Here is a 14,824-nt window from a genome sequence, read left to right on the forward strand (position 1 = left end):
CTTAAAAATACTATAAATCATAAATAAAAATATATACAACTCACACTCAAAATTTCTTTGGTTCTTCAATAATTTTTTTCAGTAATTTTTAAGAGTTGAATAATTCTGGGCCGGCGCCACGGCTCACTAGGCTAATCCTCCGCCTTGCGGCGCTGGCACACCAGGTTTTAGTCCTGGTTGGGGCGCCGGATTCTGTCCCTGTTGCCCCTCTTCCAGGCCAGCTCTCTGCTGTGGCCCGGGAGTGCAGTGGAGGATAGCCCAAGTGCTTGGGCCCTGCACCCCATGGGAGACCAGGAGAAGCACCTGGCTCCTGCCTTCGGATCAGCGGGGTGCGCTGGCCACAGCGCACCAGCTGTGGTGGCCATTGGAGGGTGAACCAATGGCAAAGGAAGACCTTTCTCTCTGTCTCTCTCTCTCTCACTATCCACTCTGCCTGTCAAAAAATAAATAAAAAATAAAAAAAAAAAAGAGTTGAATAATTCTGAGACTGAGAGGTTTAAGAGCCACTGTTCCAGGGCCGGCACTGTGGCTTAGTAGGTAAAGCCACCACCTGTGGTGCTGGCATCCCATTTGGGTGCCGGTTCCAGTCCTGCCTGCTTTAGTTCCTATCCTGCTCTCTGCTCTGACCTGCTAAAGTAGTAGAAGATGGTCCAAGTCCTTGGGTCCCTGCACCTGCGTAGGAGACTCGGAAGAATCTCCTGGCTCCTGGCTTCCGATTGGCACAGCTCTGGCCATTGCGGCCAACTGGGGAGTGAACCGGAGATGAAAGGCCCCCCCCCCCCCCCGCACCTCTCCTTCTCTCTGTGTGTAACTCTTTCAAGTAAATAAACAAATCTTTAAAAAAATAAGAAGAACCACTGTTCCATGTGATCTGCTCCTTCTCCAACCTTTTTTGCCCTCCCCCTTCCCCTCCCCCTCCCCTACCAAGCTTAGCCTTTTCTCTGATGCCTATGACTTCATCTTTTGTGGCTCCAGAAGGGGGGTCTATAAACCTGTGTGCTAACCTCTACAAAACTAGTGACATGAACTTCCATGTTCCTCACCCATGGATGAAGATGCTGAGCTTAATTACTTAATTATCACACGCATCCTCCAATCCAGAGTTCCATCAGCTTTCTCAGTTCTCAGTTGAAATGTTTTCTCTTCTGGATGGAGTCACACACTATCCTGTGGATAGAAGCTTCTCCTCATTCTGTCTCATGTAGTAGTGCACTTTTCACATGTTCTATCAATTTTTAAATGTTATTTAGTCTATATTTTCTATGAAATGTTCATTACCTATGTCCCTTATTACACTGAGGGCTTCATGAAGACATGAGCTATGTCTATTTTCATTCATATTATATATACTCAGTCTAGCTCACAGCAGCTTATAAATACTATTTCAATAAATAATAAATGAATTCTGAGTTAATCATGTAATATTTCCCCCAAATCAAAGTATATATGGATATAGAAGTATGGCTTTTTTTTTTTTAAACACAAAATGAATTGTAATCTTAACTGAACAAGAGCTTATGTTTTTTTCCTGAACACTGTTGGCCAAGTTTCCATTATAGCATAAATGAACTCTAGTTTATCTTTTCCTAATGGATCCATAGGACTGCATGGTATAAGTGGACCATCTCATGAATTATCTACCCCTATTGATGGACATTTCAGTCTTTTTTCATGGTTGCTATTATAAATAAATCTGCACATCTCTGTAAAAATGAGTTTCACTGAGGGGGAAGGTGCTGGATTAGGAAACTTGTGCATTTACACTTTTTATGGCTAATGCCAAATTGAACTTCATAAAGGCTGAAAAGATGAACATTCCCACTAACGGTTAAAATAACCAAGAAGCTATCTAAATGGTAGGATTTGAGTAGTAGAAATAGGCTGTCCTCATCAAGATTATTTCTCCCATTTGTTTCTTGCCACAGTGCTTAAAATGTTTCTTCAGGAATTCAAGGTGCTTTTTATATGCATACTATCTTGAAAGAATAACAAATTACTGCATCCTCAGCAGGAAAACTTGTGAGTCTTTAGAAACACAAATGAGATAAAGAATTAAAACTTTAATGAAGAGAAAGGAAACACTGATGTCCCTAAGGGAGAGGCAACTGGAATAGAATTCTAGGATAAGGCTCATCTATTGTCCAGTTAGATATAGCAGAGTAACACTGGACAGCTGAGAAAGAGACCTTTAGCTGTCACAAACCCAGAATAAAGGCACAATGAAGACAAACGTCTGGAGACAGGTTATGCAGCTGTTTCACTTCCCGATGAGTCATGGACCACCTATTGGCTCTGAATGGTCACTAATGCTTTCTGGCACACCCTTCTACTATGGCCCCATGAGCACTGGCATTCTAGTCTCTGAAGCCCTTGCCTGCTTGAATAAATTATCACAAACTTAAGAGCCTATGACAGTGCAAATTCATCATGTTATATCTTTTGGAAGTCAGAAATCAGAAATAGATTTCAGTGTATGAGTCAAGGCTGTATTTCTTCTGGAAGTTGTAGAAGAAAAGTTTCCTTGCCTTTTCTCATTTATTTTTTTTTATTTTTTTTTTTTTATTTGACAGGTAGAGTTATAGACCGTGAGAGAGAGAGAGACAGAGAGAAAGGTCTTCCTTCTGTTGCTTCTCTCCCCTAATGGCCGCTATGGCCAGTGCTACGCCAATCTGAAGCCAGGAGCCGGGTGCTTCCTCCTGGTCTCCCATGCAGGTGCAGGGCCCAAGCACTTGGGCCATCCTCCACTGCCTTCCCGGGCCACAGCAGAGAGCTGGCCTGGAAGAGGAGCAACTGGGACTAGTACCTGGCGCCCCAACCAGGACTAGAATCCGGGGTGCCGGCGTGCTGGCGGAGGATTAGCCAAGTGAGCCACGGCACTGGCTGCCTTTTCTCATTTCTAAAACCATCTGCATTCCTTGGTTTATGGCCTTTTCTTCCATCTAGAAAGCCAGCAGCATTGCATCTTCAAATCTCTCCCAGAATCTGACTCTCTTTACTCCCTCCTTTACTTGTAAGGATGCTTGTAATTATGTTAGGCTTGACTGTGTAAACCAGTTTCCCTTTCTCAAGATCCTTTCCTTTTTTTAAATTGGTTTTTAAACTTTTATTCAATAAATATAAATTTCCAAAGTACAGTTTATGGATTATAGTGGTTTTTTCACCTCATAACCTCCCTCCCACCCACAACCTTTCCATCACCTACTCCCTCTCCCATCCCATTCACATCAAGATTCATTTTCAATTCTCTTTATAAAGAAGATAATTTAGTATATACTAAGTAAATATTTCAACAGTTTGCACCCACATAGAAACACAAAGTATAAAGCACTGTTTAGTACTAGTTATACTGTTAATTCACATAGTACAGCACATTAAGGGCAGAGATCCTACATGGGGAGTAAGTGCACAGTGACTCTTTTTGTTATTGATTTAACAATTGACACTCTTATTTATGGCATCAGTAATCACCTGAGGCTCTTGTCATGAGTTTCCAAGGCTATGGAAGCCTCTTGAGTTCACTGATTCCAATCTTATTTAGACAAGGTCATAGTCAAAGTGGAAGTTCTCTCCTCCCTTCAGAGAAAGGTACCTCCTTCTTTGAAGACCTGTTCTTTCCACTGGGATCTCACTCACAAAGATCTTTCATTTAGGTTATTTATTTATTTATTTTTTTGCCAGAGTGTCTTGGCTTTCCATGCCTGAAATACTCTCTTGGATTTTTAGCCAGATCTGAATGTCTGAAGCCAGAGTGCTGTTTAGGACATCAGTCATTCTATGAGTCTGCTGTGTATCCCGCTTCTCATGTTGAATCATTCTCTCCTTTTTACTTCTGTCATTATTAGCAGACACTATTCTTGTTTATGTGATCTCTTTGACTCTTAATCCTATCATTATGATCAATTGTGAACTAAAACCGATGACTCTGACTAGTGAGATGGCATTGGTACATGCCACCTTGATGGGTGGAAACCTGTTGAAGTGAAATGGACACTATGAGAAAGAATGACTTGATCATCCCTTGTCCTGACTGTTGAAGAACAACTTACTACTTTATCCCTTTAGTATTTCCTTATTCTACTTAATACTATTGGTTGAACTCTTTAATTAACACACAATTATTCTTAGGTGTTTAAATTTAACTGAAAAGTGATCCCTGTTAAATATAAGAGTGAGAATAAGAGAGGGAGGAGATGTACAATTCGGCACATGCTCAATCAGACTTACCTCTAATGGTAGAGTTAGAAACGTGCCAGGGGATTCCAATTCGATCCTTTCCTTAATTGCAAGATCCCTTATCTTTTGCCTTATAAAGCAACATATTCAGAAGTTCTAGAGAATAAGATGTAAACTTCCTTTAGGAAGGCGTAATTCTACCTACAGTACAAAGGAAGTAAATTTTTTCTCATGTTATGAAGTCAGAGGCCAAAATACTGTGTGCCATCTCCCTATGAGAGTTCTCCAGTTATCAGTTGCTATGTGAAAAATAACCTCCAAAGAATAAGAGTTGCTTATTATTTTATATCTTCAAGTTGTATAAGACAGGGTCCTGCTGCATGAGACACTAACTGCAGCCATTCAGAGAAGGCTAATGGATCTATTTCCCATAAGCTCTCTCACAAGGCAGGCATATTGGTTCTGGCTATTAACTGGGTCTTTGGTCAGGTCTTTTAACTGCGGACTGGGGATTTGTTCAGGAATCTCCATGGACTATTTGATTTTCCCTGTGCAGTGGTGGATCACAAAAGCAAGAGGCCCAAAAATCCCAGGAAGAAGCTGTATTGTTTTGTATGATCTAGACTTGGAAATCACATGGAGTCACTTCTACAATTATTACAAAGTCAGCTGTATTGAAGCAGAGGGAAGGAACATGGTGCCCACATCTCCTTGAAAAGACTTTCAGAATCAGACTGTGTGAAAAGCATGTAGAATGGGAGATAGTTTAGTGATCATCTTTAGAAAATAAAACTTACCATAGGGTATTCCAGACTCTTAATTCAAACTCTTTTTGCAATAGTAATATAAAAAAAAAAAAACCTGAAAACTACACAATCCCAAGCAATTTAAGAGGTCTTCCTGGACTACCCTTGAACTAGCATATTGGTAGATGAGGTATATATTTGAACTAAAAACTTATTTTGTTATTAATATTGTCTAGTAGAAACTTGAAAAAATCCTCCTACTACCAATCAGAACTGATGTCAAATATCTTATTCGATGGAAATCATCTTTATGTTTCCTTCTACTTAACTATGTTGTTATTCTCTCCTTCCTGGTAAATGTTTTGTTATATAAACTAGAGGATTAATAAATGCAGGGGCTTTTATGTACAACTCTAGATTCATAACATTACCCATTATGTCAAAACACATAAATGGGCAGTAAGAAAATTTAATCTGTCATCGACATGCTTTACCTACCTCCATATCAAACATTTGGAGACTGGAACATTTTTGGTCACCAAAAAATTTCTATTTTCCAGCAAAGTGTTTAATCTTGGTTAAGCACAGTTACTGACTGGATCATGAAGATCCTGGAATCATTTCTAGATCTCGGAAAAATCCATCTCCCTGTTTTTTTGGTCTTTTCTGGTCACCCTAGATTTAAACATGTTTTTCCTTGGTTTATTATAGTGAAGTGAATATTTGTTCACAATGAATCATAGTTCTTTTTTTTTTTTTTAACTTTTCATTTGCAGGGCCAGTGCTGTGGTGTAGCACACTAAGCCTTTGCTTGCAGTGCCGGAATCCCACATGGGTCCCAGTTCTAGTACCATCTGCACCTCTTCTGATCCGGCTCCCTGCAAATGCACCTGGGAAAGCAGTAGAAGATGGCCCAAGTACTTGGGCCCCTGCACCTGTGTGGGAGACCTGGCAGAAACTCAGCCCAGCTGTGGCCTTTGCAGGCACTTGGGGAGGAAACCAATTTCAGGAAGACATTTCTCACTGTCTCTCCCTTTCTCTGTCTGTAACTCTGCTCTCAAATAAATAAATGAAATATTAAAACAAAACTTTTCATTTACCCTTATAACTGTGAAAGGGAAAATGCATACTCCTTGTTCTATAACCAAACCCATAGATTTTTGTAGTGGATTGTCCAAATCAGCTTCTCTCTTTGGAGGATCTTAATGTATCCATTCTTCCTTCCTAGGTTCTTACTGTTTTCTTTTCTTCCTCCATCCTTTGTATGTGTGCTTGGTTCAGCACCTGTTATATGGGAATTTCTTTGCCTGTACCTCATGAGATGCCAGAAATTAAAATAAGATATGCTATCTGTCACCAAATTGTTTATGTTCTATTGTGAAAACAGTGAACAGGAGCTATGAATGAACAGCATACCAGAGAACATGGAAGAAAGTGTGCTTATTTCTCTTACATCAGGAACTGAAGGCCAAAGATGTCTGCACAGAGAATGAGATGCTTCCAAGGCTTTGAGGGGATCAATAGGCATAGGCTGGAAAAAGGAGAATAAATTACATGAATTGCCATCATTGACCCAAGGTGTAAAGGGGTTCCAGAAAGGGGGACACATGGAAGGCCCACATGAGTTTCAACAGAACAGGAAGATGAGAGTATCAGGCTTTGGGGCTGAGTCAGGTAAAGGCTGAAAAAAAGATAAATTGGAGAGTAAAACATGGTTTGTGCTTTGTTTTGTAGGCAATTGGTCCCATCACTTTGAAGTGGCAGAGTGACAAAGTCAGTTCTGTGTTTCATGAAGCTGTCTTTGGAGGCAATGTAGATGATTGACTGGAAAGAGATAAGTTTAAAAGCAGAAAAGAGGGCAACTCAGATGTAGTTTCAATAAATTTGGGAGAAAATGTAACTTCTGTAACATTGTAATTCAGTTTCAAGTAAGTTGCACATTGCTTTCATTTATATAAACTGTATTGAAATGCATGTCCATAAGTCCACACCAGAATCCATAATTCTCTGCTGGAATTTATACATTTCTCAGTAAAGCACTATACTTCTTTTCCTTAAAATGTAGGCTGTAAAGGCAGATGTTTCCCACAAATTATATTAAGACAATATTTTCTTGGCATGTATGCACTTATGAACAGGAAAAGCTTATATACATTTGTGCAGAGACAGTTTCACTGGAGAGAATAAGCTATCTGTTAATCCTAATTAGGCAGTACATTTGCTTTCTGACTCCTTTTTAAGCCATTGAAGTCCACTTTGGGTCTTGAGCTGTGACAAGTCTGCATGTTAACAATTCATTTGAAATAAGAATTATTAGCAATTGTTTATTGAGCTTCAACTATGTGCCAGCCACCAAAAAATGGAATAATGATGGACACTGGCATATTTAGAAGTCAGTAGGATGAAAGCAGACCAGCAGAGGTCCTATTACATGGGCCAGTACTTATTTGAGATGAGGGGATCATAATTTAAGTTTTGTGATGGCAACATGATAAATAATCAATGAACACACTGCTTAGTTCAAAATGAGAAGAAAAATGTCAGGGACAAGAACAACAGGCTTCACCTTATCAGAAAGAGAAGATGAACAGAGAACAGATGAACTGAGGAACTGATTTTCCTTAGGGAAAATGAGACAGCTCAAGAAACAGAGTAAAAGGAGGTATAAAGCATGTGCTTAATAAATAGATGTTGAATTAAAATCTGATTTCACTTAGCAATACAAGGGATCCTCAAAGAGTTCCTGGAAATGTGCGATGTACAAAAATTATCCATGGATTTCATTTTTTGCACCAAATTTACTTGCACTAACACTTGATAGCATCTCTGAATAGGATCTGGATTGAGGCACTGAGAAAGGTACAATACCGGTTTGAGAAGATTTCCTATAAGAACAATAACAATTCTGCTACAACTAAAGCAAGAAAAAAAAACATCAAAGTTATGGTAAAACTTGGGTAAAAGGGATGAAATCATCAATGCTTTACAAAAAGTTTATGGGGGCCGGCACTGCGGCTCACTAGGCTAATCCTCCACCTATGGCACCGGCACACCAGGTTCTGGTCCCATTCAGGGCACCGGATTCTGTCCCGGTTGCTCCTCTTTCTGTCCAGCTCTCTGCTGTGGCCTGGAAGTGCAGTGGAGGATGGCCCATGTCCTTGTGTCCTGCACCCACATGGGAGACCAGGAGAACCTGGCTCCTGCCTTCGGATCAGCGTGGTGCGGCCATTGGGGGGGTGAACCAACAGAAAAGGAAGACTTTTCTCTCTGTCTCTCTCTCTCACTGTCCACGCTGCCTGTCCAAAAAAAAAAAAAAAAGTTTATGGGGACAATGCCCCAAAGAAATTAAAAATTTACAGATGGGTAAATCATTTTAAGAAGAGGACGAGACAGTGTTGAAGATGAAGCCCATAGTGACACACCATCCAAATAAATATACTGGGAAAAATTAACCTTGCTCATTCTCTAATTAAGGACTAATGATATCAGCAGAAAGAAAAGACAGCACTATAGACCCCTGAACTTGTTCAGCCTACACAATTCCAACTGAAAAATTAAAGTGAAGGAAAGTTTCTGTGTGATGAATATCAAAACTGCTGTACCCAGATCACCTACAGACATCAGCAGTATTTTGAAGGGGAATTTTAAACAAGTAGAATCAAGTTCTTGAATCATTTCTTTAAAGAAATGTAACAAGGGATGAGAAATGACTATACTAGTGTGATCGTGAGGACAATGCACAACCAAAGCAATGTGTACCAACAGGTGGAAGTGAGCCAGTCAGAGTAAAAGCACACTGGTCAAGAGCAATGGCCACAACAGCTTTTTGGAGTGCTCAAGGCATTTTGCTTGTTGAGTTTCTGGAGGACCAAAAATTGATAGACTATGATTATGAGGACAGTGTTTGTGACAGTCAGTCAAAGCACGAACAGAAAGCAGCCTTCACCAAAAGTACTCTTTTTATCCTAGACAATGTTTCTGCTTATTCCTCTCATCAAACAAAGCCACTTGGGGAAGAGTTTCAGTAATAAATCATTAGACATTCACCTTACAATTCTTATTTGGCTCCTTCTGAGTTTTTTCTGTTTCTTACTCTTAAAAACAATCTTTAAAGGACTTTACTTTTCCTCAGTTAGCAATTTTAAAAAGGCTTGATTAACATGATTTAATTCCTGGTACTCTCAAATGTTTAGGGCTGGGCCGAATTATTGGTACCATCACTCACAGAATTGTCTTGAACTGCATTGTGGCACAGCAGGTTAAACAGTTCCTTGTGACACTTGTACCCATCTCAGAGTGCTAGTTCTAGTCCCCACTCCTCCACTTCCAATCCAACTTCTTGCTAATGCACCTGAGAAGGTGGGTGAGATGGGCCCTCCTTGGGCCCAGCCACACCTGTGAGGGGACCACATTGAGTTCCTGCTTCCAGACTTCAGCCTGGTCCAGCCTGCGCTGTTGCAGCCATTTGTGGGGTGAAATAATAGATGGAAGATCTCTCAGTATCTCTCTTCCTCTATCACGCTTCCTTTAATAAATCTTTAAAAAACAACAACAAACAAAATTGTCTTGAACTTGATGGAGTTTATGTTAACAGATACATTTATATTTTAAATGTTATCTTTTAATTCCATTTTTTTCCACAAACATTTTTAAGTCCCCTTGTGTAACAGACTGTTTATAGTGAAGACTCTGGAGCCAAACTACCTGTATTTACATTGGAACTGTATAATTTACAAGCTGAGTTTTACACGCTTAATCATGTCCCCCTCAAATTCATATGTTGAACCTTAATCCCCAGTATGTCAGAATATGATCTTATTTCCAAAAGGGGTCATTGCAGATATAATATGTTGAGGAGTCTAGGGGACCCCTTTTGGGTAGATTTGACTGCTATAATGAAAAGTCTTGGACTGAAACCTTAAACAGCAGAAATGCATTTCCTCACAGTTCTGGGGGATTAAAGTCCAAGAGCAGAGTGCTCAGATGGTGGGATTCTGGTGAGAGCTCTGTCTTGGCTTTAGATAGCAGCCTTCTCACTGAGTCTTCATGTGGCCTTTCTGCATGTACCTGGGGAGAGAGAAGGAGAGCTCTTACTTCCTCTAATAGAGCCACTATCCTCTCAGATGAGGACTTAATCCAGGGCCTCTAAAAGACAAGAAACATTTCAGCACTAAGATTAATTAACTTGGAACTTATTGTTGACACAGGAATAAGGAAGTGGTTAAAAACAATGAGAATTAATAATTACCCATACACATGCATACACACAATCATGTACACAAACCTAGCTTGATGGGGCTGCCAAATTTTGGACAATTTGAGCATAAAAATCATGACCCTAATGGTTAGGAACCCAGTAATTACAACTCAAATACATGAGCCTACAATAAAGTAATTAAGTGAATTAACAAATGAATAAATTAGTGGGAAAAATGAAAGTCTCTCCTAATGCAGAAATACAACTAGTCCACATACAAGGGGTAGTGAAATTAAAAAATCTCCCGTAGATACTAAAACTAATGGATCATAGTTGGAAGAAAACCTGACAGCTACCTTAACCAAATGATCAAGCTTAATGTCATCAAAAATCCAGCATTATATTCCTCTAGGTATGATACACCAAAGACACAACATGCCTTCTATGGTATTCCTGTGTTTTTTAACTATACTCTGAATCCAATCATGAAGAAATACCAAATGAATCTAAATGTGTTCTGCAAAGTATTGGGCTTTCATTTCTTAAAAAAAAAGATCAAAATAGATAAGAAAGGTGATGAAATATGCACACAGAAAGACAAGAGATTGACTTGGATTAGATCCTGAGCAGGAAAAAGTTGAGAAAATTGATGCACTTTCAGTATGGAAGATGGTGCATTAGTGTACTGAACAACTGTTAAATTTTGATAACTCTACTCAAGTGATGTCCTTGTTCTTAGTACATATTCACTCACTGAAATATTTAGAGTGAAAGGCCATGGTATCCTCAATTCACTTTCAAATAAACAATGTGTGTATGTATGAATGTGTATGCAATTGTGTACACGACAGAACATGATTAAACAAAGGAAGAATTTGTTATAAGTAATTGATAAATGTGGGTATTTGAATATAAAAATTCCTTGTTTTATTCTTGAAACTTTTCTGGCACCTTGATATTATATACAAATAAAGGGATATTTTAAAATTTCTAGATGGAAAAAAATCACCTACTATGAAGGCATTCTTTCAAAAAGAAATCCCAGTAGCCAGATTTGGACTAAGAAATGATATTCCAGATGTGTGAAGAAGTTAGTTCAATGTCTGACTGCAAAAACATTGAACTTGTGATGTACAATAGCCCCCAACCAAGGTTCAAAAACCTGCTTTGTGCCAAACATGCTAGCATTTCTAAACTCAAGAGTTACTTTTTTGAGGAAACCAGTCTCATATATCCTTTATTTTCTTTATGAAAATTGTTCATATATTGGTAGTCTTAAGCTCCTTCTTTGGGTAAACAGTGCTATTGTTTAACTTTAGCCAAGGTCTGTCTGATTCTCAGATCTTTCTCAAAATACTCACTTTGGAAAAGCAATACTTAACAGGAAAAGATAACTGCCATATTCTGATTCCTAGCCACAGAATGAGATCAGGGGCATTTTGTCATTGGAAAAAGTATTTGTTATTGTCAAAACATTGAGACAAGCTGTGCTATGCATCCATCGCATTCCTTAAACTCTACAAATATCAGATTGAAGATACAGCAGTCCAAATTAGAATCTGACACTTTCAAACATAAGTGACAAAATTGAGAGACACATATCAGACAAGCAATGCAAAAATATACAGCTGTGCATTTGAGCAGAAGAGATAAAAACTGTGGAATGTTGAACATATTGACAGCTCTTGTAGTTTGCAGGTATAAAAAGCAATTTGTGATGATGTTAGCAGAGTGTCTTGATATTACCAAATTTATCTGAAGACCAATATAGTTTTGTTTTCACCTTTCATTAGTTTTTATTTCAACCCATGGATTTTCACTGAAATTACACAGACTATTAGTAGTTGAGTTGAGGTGGAATAAATTTCCCATAGCTTAGCGTACCCTATGTATATCATGGACATATTTTTTCTTTATGAGCATCATGTCTTACCATTTGCAATGCTTCCTCAAATTCCAAGTGTTATTTGGTTTCTAGTTTTGCTAGACATCCTGAGGCTGATCGTGGTGTATTTAGTTGCATTAGAATTATTCTCCACAAGAAAAAAAATAAGATATACAAGGAAATGAATGTCAAAAAGTTCATGGAAAATTCAACTAAAAATTAATTACTTGGTGCAATTTTTTTTAAATCCATGCATTTTTTTCCATAATAAACATTTACATTAGCTTTTTGGAGACATCTCATATGCAAAGATTTAGTTACTTTTGTACCAAAATAGATTTCTCTTAAAAAGATTTTTTTTTTATTTATTTGAAAGACAGAGCAACAGAGATTTGGGAAGAGAGAGAGCGCACTTTCATCTGCTGGTTCATTCCCAAAATGCCCACTGAGGCCAGCTGGGTCTCCAACATGGGTGGCAGGGGTTCAAGTACTTGAGCTATATCATCTCCTATATCCCAGGATGCACATTAGCAGGAAACCATATTGGAGTTAGAAGCTGGACTCAGTCCCAAGCTCTGTGATATGAGATACAAATGTCCGAAGTGGTGACTTGACTCACTATGTCACAAAGGCTGCTCCCAAATTTATATTTTGATTCCATTTTTCATGAACTTTTGGAAGTGTTCACGTGTGTGTGTGTGTGTGTGTTTGAGAGAGTATATATATATATATATATACATACGTATATATATAAATATATATATATGCCAGTTTTCCAACATGGTTGCACCAATTTATATTCAGTTGCAATACACAAAAATAACGGTTGCTCCACATTATTGTCAACACTTGGCATTATTAGTCTAATCAAGTAGAAAGGATTAGGTTGAGGCAGACAAATATTCCTTGTTAGATCAACTCAAAACCTACATAGAATTTTAAAAAAGATATTCGCTTAAAGAAATCAGAGAGTTGCTGAAACAGCAAGAGTTAGAAGGGCTAAGATTCCAGAGAGAAGGGATTTGAAAGGAGTTTCTCATTTGTAGCTGCTTTTTCTTAAAAGGATTTGCAGATTTTCTGTGTGGGCAATAGGCCAAGAACCCAAGGTTGTTCCGAGAAAGCACTGAAAAATAGCAACGGAGATGTTTTCCAGTTCCATGAAGCTAGAAAGACATGAGTGGGGACTCTCAAGGCCTCCAACCTAAGCCAGTGTCTCCCTCCACACTTCTGCCAAACACTGAAGCTATAAGGACGGGAAATTAAAATGGTAAGGTGAAAACATCCAAAAGCAATTTAGAATGTTTCTCAATTCCCTGCTACTGAGTTGACTACAATTAGAGTTCAGGACATACCAGGAGACCAGAGTCCCAGTTTTAGGGCTACAGTCCAAGGACAAGGGAGAAACAGAGGTCAACTGAGCTGTAATTTTTTAAACAAGGCCTCATCTGGTTGTGTGGTTAGAGAAAAGCAATTAACCCCTACTTTTTCTGCCTTGTGAAGTATGAATTCATGCTGCAAAGATAATCTCATATGAAAAATCAAATTTTTTATATGAATCGCTTTGCTGAAATTCTTATTTTTTATCCATTTTGTCCATATATCCATCAATTTCCTTAAAAATGCTAGTAGTTATTTCTTTTCTGTTTAACTCCAAGGTTTACATTATCTGTGTCTGTTTCTATATTCCCCCTTTTTCCTAATTTCAACCACATTGTTCTATCTCCTTGCAGGCCTGGATATATTTTATTGAGAAATTGGCATAGATATCTTGAAATTTACACTTTGCCATTCAGTTATTTGTTTTTGAAGTTGTGAATTGAGTCCATTTAAGATCTATATCTGAAAACTCTAGTGTCCAGTTCACTTGTGACTGTTCCTGTTGTCCTTTCGTTCTGATTCCTGCTTATTTTTGTAGACAGTCATTTTGGTGGAATGCCAGACCTTCACTAGAGCAATTGCAGTTTATACGATGTCCCATGGCAGGGTTCACCCTATGCTGCTTCCAGTCAGGCAACGATCTGACCCAACACTAGCCTGCAGTCTGTGTTGCTGTATTTCTCTTTCCCCTCCATTTCCTAGAGTGAAGCTTGCTGAGCGAGGGTCCAAGCTAAATGACCAGAGTGTTTACGATGACCTCTTTCCCTTGGCAGTCCTGAATTCCAATTTTCGTTTACTCAAGTGTTGTGAGATTGCCAAAAACTCTCTTCTCCTTTTCAGCTGCTTTTTACTTAGCGTCTTAACCTCTGACACCACTCAATGAAGAACTGGCAAATGTTTGACTGGGAGAACCAAAGAATGTCAGGCTTATTCTCTATGCCTCTTTATTTTCCATGATCTTGGTCTGTCAAGCTCTTGATTGCTTTTTGGCCTGAACTCCAGTGTTTGTCTTCACAGCCCCATGATATTTTTTGAAAACATCTCCTGGCTCCTCTGCCCCTTAGCAACCATCTCCTACCTGACTTCTCAAATTTTTACTCATACCAAAATTTTTAAATGTACTAAGAGGAAAAGAAGTTATATAGAACCTGAGCTTATCTTAATGATCATTTGGTGGTGGTGGGGGGGGGCGTCTTAACCTTCCAATCCTGGTTTCCTATGTATTTTCAATGTCTTCATTGCAGATTTTATTCATGTCTAGTCTCTCTGCCTTTTATAGTTATTCCTAGTACTACATCTTCTGCAAGCAAATCAGTCATAGCCAGAAACAGAAGTCACTCACATTTATGATTTACTAACCCTGAGTTAAGTGTCTCCATTTCACAAAGGAGGTAAAAGATTTAATAAAAGTAATATGGTTTCCCTAAAGTTACATGGTTAGCAAAT

At 38.7% G+C, this 14,824-nt stretch overlaps 1 long non-coding RNA gene across 1 annotated transcript in view; it reads left to right on the plus strand.

The window, feature by feature from the left end:
- LOC138849103 (uncharacterized) overlaps nt 1-6,241 on the plus strand; it is a 65,524-nt gene extending 59,283 nt beyond the window's left edge. Inside the window, exon 3 of the long non-coding RNA XR_011387527.1 lies at nt 5,696-6,241. This is a non-coding gene — a long non-coding RNA (uncharacterized lncRNA). The remainder of the gene's footprint in view (nt 1-5,695) is intronic.
- Nucleotides 6,242-14,824: the final 8,583 nt, after the last annotated feature.

The sequence above is a fragment of the Oryctolagus cuniculus genome, chromosome 3, assembly GCF_964237555.1.
Source record: "Oryctolagus cuniculus chromosome 3, mOryCun1.1, whole genome shotgun sequence".
NCBI classification, from domain to species: Eukaryota; Metazoa; Chordata; class Mammalia; order Lagomorpha; family Leporidae; genus Oryctolagus; species Oryctolagus cuniculus.